At 48.8% G+C, this 8,116-nt stretch overlaps 1 protein-coding gene across 2 annotated transcripts in view; it reads right to left on the minus strand.

The window, feature by feature from the left end:
• Positions 1-8,116, minus strand: part of LOC108002751 (mitochondrial amidoxime-reducing component 1) — a 61,077-nt gene that overhangs the window by 26,947 nt on the left and 26,014 nt on the right. The window lies entirely within an intron of this gene.

Consider the following 8,116-nt stretch of genomic DNA (forward strand, 5'->3'; position numbering starts at 1 on the left):
CTCGTCTTGAAAAATTAAAATAATCATAAATACGCGAGTTACGTAACGATGTAACAAACATATTATTAAACATCTATTCAACGTATCTTTTAATTTTGCTCACTTTACATGCGTTTAACTTATTTATTCGCACGCGTTGGAATAAAATTCATGCGCAATTTAGCACTATTTCTCTTAAAAATCTCATTTCTCGCTGTATAATCTCTTCCGCGTGTGGAATAGGCGTGTTCATATAATTCGAAGCATGTCTTGTTTATTCTTCTTATCCTTCTCTCCTTCCCTACATAAAAATAATGCGCGCGCGATCGGATAGCTCGTCCAATCGATCCCGCCCGGTTTAACCCAAATGATCAAGCGAATTCGCAAATCGATGACGCGAAGAGACGGGCGATCGGGCGAGAATCCGAAGGGAAGGCGGCCGAGCGTTGAATGAAAAAATCGGGAGGGATCAGCGCGCGTTTCTTTTTTATCGCTGGCGGTGAGCGAGGGGGGAGTGGATAAGAGGAGCGTTGCACAAGAGAGCGTGCGAACGAAACGACCCTTTACACGCCTCGTAATAACGTTCACCAGCAGGTGAATCGGGCGTGGGCGTGTATATATACGCCTAACGCTCTCTTTCCCTCCTCTTCTCGATACAATAAAGCGCGTTTCAAAAACTCGGGGCTTTCGCTATCTTATACGGCGCTTGCCATTGTTCCATCAATTTCTATCGTGAATTCCACATGCTCCACAGTTGTAACGGATAACGAGGAATAATGATGATGATGATGATGATGATAATTCGTTTCGAAGAGAGACACGAGTTTGTTTCTTTTCAAAAACAAAGAAAAAAGAACGCGTAAAGAGAAAGAAGAATGATTTCTTCTCTTTTGGGGGGAAGAGAGGAAAGAGGGGGTGCGAAATATCTGGCGGAGCGTGATAGTGGAAACTCTCGACGACGATCCAAACGTTCTGGTGGCTGATCGCTCGGGGTCCCTGGTAATTAAGGGCTAAAATTCAACCCTCGTGGGCGTTGTCGGAGCTCCCTCCCCGACGAGGGTGTACTTTAGCCGTCAAACTCTCCGTAATGTGCCCTCGTATCCATCGTTACGCTTAAATCGTAATGGAAAAAATCAATAACCGCGGAAGATTATTCTTGGAAATAAACTAGAATCGTTAAGGGAATCCTATAGGCGAAACGTTATTTATTCACGATCGTGCCGCTTTGAAACCGTACGATGCTTCCTTCCAGATTTCACAGATTCGTACACACGCCGGTGTAAAAATCGAACGGCAAAGAAAAAGAAGGAAAAAACATAGAATAATTTCGGCGTTATTCGTAACAAACGTCAAAAATCGTTTTCGCGGGGAAAAAATTCCTTTAAAAATCTCATTCGACGAACAGAACCTCCGAGTAGTGAACAAAGTTGGAATAATCCCAGCGTATCGCAATGAGAAACGAATAGGCCGTCTTCAAAGTGCTTCGATTAAGCCGAGGCCACTCGAGGCCAGCCTCCAGTTGTGCGATTACATCGAAGAAGCAGAAGAAGATAAAGAGGCATCGGTATCGTACTCCTCCTGCAGAGAACGAAGGCGAATGCTCGTCGACGACCGATTCGACTCGACACACGGAGCCGAATATAGAGGCCGAAAGGCGGAGAGAAGAAGAGAGAGGGAGAGAGTAGATCGTCGAGGGACAGGCAAGCGTCACGGAGTGGAAAAGCGTATCGCGGGGGGTTAAGGTATTGATCGTGCTTCCCCATCGTGCATGGGGGTGGCTTCGCGCGCGGCGACCCCCATAAGCGTTGCGTCGCCATTACAGCGGCATGGATCGCGCGGGGACGTAGCGTAAAAGCGGCCCAACTTCTCGAACCGTAACACAGCGGGGCGCGTTGCTGCGAAGGGAGCGTTTTTCCTTTTGACGAAGGAAAAAGACGAGCGCGGGGAGGGAGGCGTGCGCGTGCACAAGGCCGAGCGTGAGGTGGACGGCATCTGGACGAGGGTGAGGCGGATGAAAAAGGTAGGGAAACGGAAAGAGAGAAAGGGAGATGGCGTATTCGCGTTGGGAATAGAAGTGGCGTGTGCTCGGGCAGAAAGGCTGTGTGGTTCGCGGCGAAGCTTCCGGCCACGGCGCAAGCTCCGAACACCTTGTTTACATTCGACGAACGCCGGAGAGGAAGCACGTTGCTCGAACGAGGAAAATAAGGGAGTAGTTGTGGGAAACGTGTCGGCGGCGTGCCGGCTGGACGATAATAAGTGCACCGTGGTTTCGCTCGAAATCGAAAGGGAGGATTGCAGGATTGGAGGAAGCATCCGCGATTCATGGCGTTCCAGGGGCGCATCGTCGTCGCTTAATGGACGGGTGAGTAGTACGCTTTGCGTAAGTGACTTTTATGCGACCGCTGCTTTCTCTCTCTCTTGTTTACACATACGTGGCTCGCGCGCGCGTGTCGACCGTACGCGTACTTCGAATACCCCAGTTTCTGTTCGACGGGAGGATTGTTCGATTCGAATTTCCGTCGAAATTCGTGTAAATTGGGGAAGCAATACAACGAGGGCCGATTCGAACGTTCTTCGATCGAAGGGAATCGGCCTGTTGAAATTTTTCCCGCGCTCCCGGGTCTAGTTCTTCGTTCCGTTATTTTTCGAATCCGAAGAATAACGTTCGTTCTTCGACTTTCGAATCGAATGGAGAAATTTCAAGAAACGGGGGAGGTGTAACGGGGATTGGCGGCGGGCGAGATTATGGCCAATTGGAGAATTTATGGTTTGGCCATATCGATTTTGGCGCGAAAACGGGACGAATTTTCGACGACGGGTTTCGCGGTCAACGACTTTTCGCGGCAAAACAATTTTCCACGCGAGCTTTATCGATTTCCAAGCTAGTCGCGTGTAACGAACGCATCAGGTAACGTAACAGCCGGGATAATAGCGTCGGAAGTCGACGCTATTTACTTGCGCAACAGTACTGTCCAATTGCGGAATAACGTGCCGCTAATCGATAAGCGAATATGACAGGCGGATCGGCGTTAATTAACCGCCTCTCACGAGCAAACTTCGTCTTCGTTTCGATCCCCTTACGCTTTCCCTCTGCGCTTCGAGCGACGAAAAGTGGATGGCAAATATTTTATATATATATATTCGACGCGAGTTTGAACGCGGCCAAAAATCGAGTCAATTATAAAAATCACGGTCTCGTGGGAACGCGTAGACGAAAAATGGTGCGCGCGCGCGTGTATACCGGGTGTCCGGGTTTACCGTGGCATTGAACCATAGAGCTGGAGGTCGGTGGAGAAGTTGGACGAGGGGAAGTTGAAAATGGAAAGGGACTTTCGAACTGGTGGTGAACTATCCTCGTGCGGGAACTGGGGACGTAAATTCTCGAATCGAGATATCGAAAATCGGATTTCTTTAATCGAGAATTAATTATTCCTCGAACATCCTCGCTAGATTCTTTCTTTAGTGGATTTAGCTGCTTCGAGAAAATAATTAGGAGGAGTTAGAATTTATTCCGAATCTTAACGAAAAGTTCTTCCTTCTTTCGAGAGGAAAAGGCGCGCACCAAAGAGAGTCTTTTCTTTTCCACGCAAGGAAAACGTTTCGCTTCGAGATTAAAGTAAAATTTCCGGGTCGCCCCCTGGGAACCTCTGAACAACGAATTGCCAGACTGGAAATCTCTCTGTGATCCGAATATCGAAATGAGAATAAAGAAATAGAACACGTCTCGCGAAGAATCTTCTTTCTGCCTGTAATAAAATTGGTAAACGCGAGCAAACCGTGATTACGATCGTCGAATCGTAATCATAAATCGTAATCGTTCGCCTCGCAAGCGCGTGCTGTGCGAAATTTCGCGTGAAACGCGCGGAAACCGTGAAGCGAGACGAGAGAGTGGAACGAGAGAGAGAGAGGAGTCGAGGGGAAGCGATTCGCGAAGAGAAAGGAGCGAAGTATCGGGCGCCCATCATAAAACCACGATTATTCGTGTGCGAGCCGGCAATCGCGACGCCAGTCCCTCGCCACGCGGTTCGCAATTATCGAGATTTTCGCGTTTCGAGAGGGTTCGCGTCGACGTGACGGTGAAACCAGACAGACAGTTTTTTTCGTCGAACCGTGACAGCCAGGTGATATCTCGACTCTGTCACGAGATCTTTATCATCGGTGCGGTTTTTTCCTTTTTTTTTTTTTTTTACACAGTCGGTGATACGAAAAAGTTCGATCCCGTGCACCCTCGTCGTCGAGGAAATAAATATACAAGTTTTTCTCAGTGTCGATAAATCAAGGTCTCATCGGTCTCTCGTGCAAGGCAAAGATAAAAAATTCATTATGGAGGTAAGAAACCGATAAAGAGATATCACGATTTCGTCAAACTAAACGTGTACAGGACATATTTGGGATATGTTTGAAGGGACGATTCTAGACGGCGAAATAAATGAGAAAATTGGCGTACAAAAACAAGCGACGAAGATTTTATCGAGTTCGTTTCAAGACGAAGCGAGGAGGAGAGAGAAGCGAGATCGTTTCATCTAACGCGAACTCGATAAACTCGATAAACATTTTTCCGTTTACTTTAACCATTAGAATCGATCCTCCAATGATGTCCCATACATGTCCAATATATTAACACCTTGCATATTCGTCATACGTATAATTTTGCGGAAGATCTTTAATGCGTTTCTTTAATCGGGCGTGAAGTTTCAAAGCAATTTTCTTTCCTTTATCTGACGACGCAACGCCATTTTTTATTAAAAATTCTAACATCTCCGCTTTATTATTTCCCCGCGTTTCCGCGGTTTTATGAAAGCTCGAGCTGTTGAACACCCGGTCGGGTAAACCGACTCGTAACAGATCCGTGGTAATAGAATTTTTTCTACGCGAGATATGATCGAATGTCGTATCCCATTTCACAGGCCTCGTTGGTTCTCCGCTAAGGTTCCCGTCCGAACATTCGTTCCTCGTTTGGAATATCGAGCGAACGACCGGGCACGCTGGCAGAGGAACACGAGAGAGCGTCGCTTCCAATTTTTACCCACCGTTCGTCCCGTCGACGACGACGACGACCCACTTTTTCTCTTCCCTCTCCTCGTCACCTTTCTTTCTCTCTCTCTCTCTCTCTTTCTTTCTTTCTTTCTTTCTTTCGTTTTTTCAACTGCTGCGCCCGGCAAAAAAGCGGAGAGAAGCGCGGAAAGCGGATAATATCGGACAGGAAGAACAATGGCGGTTGTAATCATCGTAATTACTACGATTATTATCTCGCGAGCGAGATGTTACGATATCTCGGTCGGCTCTCTGAAATTTTACGACGATGGTTAATGCCACAGAGAAGCAACCACTTCCATAAGATGCGAGGAAAAGCGAGGGTTGGATCCAATCGGATATAGATCAATGAATCGATGAATCCGAATGGACGTCGTCCGATGTTTTCGTGTCGCGGAACAATAGATGTTTCCAACGATTCAACGCACGCTTGTTCGCATTCCTCGGAAGCGAAGCGACAATCTTTCGCTTTTCCTGCGCATTCGAGGCCCGTGAATTGAAATCGAAAGGAAAAAGAAAAAAGTTGGAAGAGAAATTAAGCGACCGGTTGAAACGACGTTTCGTCTCTCGAGGGAAAAGTTCGCTCTCGAGCGAGGATTGGTTCGAAAGGGGGTCGTCGGATCGAGGAGAGTGCGCGGATCGGCGGCGATCGGTTGGTTGGGCGCGGAGCGGAATCTGGTCGGTGGCGCGGTGGGTCGATGGACGTTACGTGGGCGTCGCGACGCCGGCGCCGGCACGAAGCTCACAGGTGGTCGCCATGCAGTCTGGCCGTGTTTCGTGTCGGATGCCGCGGCAGCAGCTCGCCGTGACGCTTTTTCGAGGTCCACGACCGGCCGCCCGAATCGATCCGCCGCCGCTTCCGATTGTTGTGACGCCGCGTGCCACGCCGTTCCAGGCCGCCTCCAACAGGATCGCCACCGTAAGCCTTCCTCTGCTCCACCTTAGACCTCCTAACCTCTTCCACGCCGAATCGCTCGAAGAGAACCGTCCCGAGCTTTCGATTTTCCTTCCATTTTACCGCTTCTCTGCTTCTTCCTGCTTCTCAACGAGGTCGCAATTGCGCATCCTCTCGACGAGAGGAGAGAAACGAGGAAGCTTCGCCACTTTGCGGTCGATTTTCTTCTGCCCTTTCCATGGCTTCTTCGCTCTCTTCGACCACCAAGACCGCTGTAAATCTTCTTCTTCTTCTTCGTGCGTTCCACCTTAAACTGGTGAGGTGAGCCTTCTTCCAACTTTTGCCTTTCTCCTAACCTTTCTACGAGGAGAGGTCGACGTGTACCGCCAACAGCGGACGATTTTCGTCTCTCCTCTTCGTTTCTGCTCGATTCTTAAACGATTCTTCCGTTGTTCGCTCGCGTTTTCGACAAATCCACGACAAGGTAAAGGAGGAGAAGGTAAACGAGTGGAGAAGTTCGATTAAGAAGGAGAAGAACTGGGTAGAAGATTAAATCAGACGCGTTTAATAAGATATCGGTTTTTCCACGAATCCGAGAGACCGATTTACCTTTTCGCGGTGTGGATGTTTCTCGAACGGTACGGCAGGGTGTTGCGGATACGCCGCGGGCGAGGATGCTGCGAAGAGTGGCGCGACCTAACCTGTACCTCGGCCACGATTCGATTCGACGCAAATGAGCCAAGTATTTCCCCTCGAAAATTTTCCTCCTGCAAAAGTACACCAGAAATACATATACAAATATATATATGTACATATAGCTTCTATCTCCTGTTCTATTTTCACACGTCCCACGTTAAAACGCACGAATCGAACGACGCGCAAAAAATTCCCTTTCGAAACGCCTCCGTGATACGACAAGGAAAATTTCGGGAAAAGGGTGGAGGGGAGAAAAATATTCGAACAGCATCCGATGGATTCAAAGTAACGGGAGGCTCGGTCGATATTTTCCGAGAACGAGGGGGAGAATATATATATATATATATGTATATATATCGATCAGGTTGGAGGGCGGGCGGAGCCGGCGCGATAACCTCGCGATGTTTTTGTTTCTCTACTACTATCCCACTATCTATCCACCACCGTACGTACGTTCTTCCCTGCTCATTCAGGCCCTCACGCTACTTTCCAACCCGATACGTGTTGCTCCGAATCCGTATATCCGAGTGCACGCATCGCTCCGGCTTCCCTACTTTATCGTTCCTCCTAGTACTCGAGGTCGTCGATGCGCCTGCCTTCATCAACCCCTCGAAAAATCCTTCCAAATTTCTCTCCACTTCTCTCCCTCGCGAAGCGATAATTTCCACGACGACGAGTTTTCCCCGAACGCGGAGGATCTCGTTTTTAATTACACGCCCACTTTGGCCCGTCTCTCGACATCTCGCAACTCGTGCAATTGCTCGTTCGCGAAACGCGGCAGAGAGAGAGATTGAACGGAACAACTTTCACTCGAGATTCACCGCGTGGGGATTAAAAAATAAAGGGGGGGAAGGCACGGATCCGCGATGCACACGCACAACCTCGCCTCGCCGCCGATCCTCCTCCCGAGTTTAAATTAAACGCGCCGCAGAAACTGGGTTACCCCCGCTCGCTGGAGAATCCAGTTCTCCCCGCTCGACCGCGAGCCGCGTTTACACCTTTTTATCGCGCGGGGAGAGAGGGAAGCGTGGCGCGAGGAAAGCTCAATCGCGTTAACTCGCTAAATTTTTCGCGATTAACAACCGTTTTCGAATCGCTTCCCCTCGAGATCGTTCTCGCTTCGTCAAGCGCGCGTATTAAAGCATTAAAGTTACCTCGCGAAACTGTGTCACCGTGGAAGCGCGAAGGAAGGGGGAGCTCTCGAGTCCTGGGAGAAGGTGTTCGCTGGGAAAGGTGGAGGAGAGAGAGAGATTATTCCGAGTCAGCCGAATTTGTAAACGAAAAGGGAGGGAACGAAAGGGCGAAACAAGCTCGGTTTTCCAACCGCGAAGCAAACAGCTTTCGAAGAAACGAAGGAAAAGAAGGGAGAGGGAGAAATGGAAGAATATTAATAAAGAAGAAAGAAAGAAAGAAAGGGAGATTTTCGACATCTCTACGAATGGTAATTCGTATCGCGGAAGAGGAGGAAGGAATTAATTAGGCATCGGCCGGGTGTATTAGCAATTTCCATTC

This window comes from Apis cerana, linkage group LG2 (genome assembly GCF_029169275.1).
Source record: "Apis cerana isolate GH-2021 linkage group LG2, AcerK_1.0, whole genome shotgun sequence".
Classification (NCBI taxonomy): Eukaryota; Metazoa; Arthropoda; class Insecta; order Hymenoptera; family Apidae; genus Apis; species Apis cerana.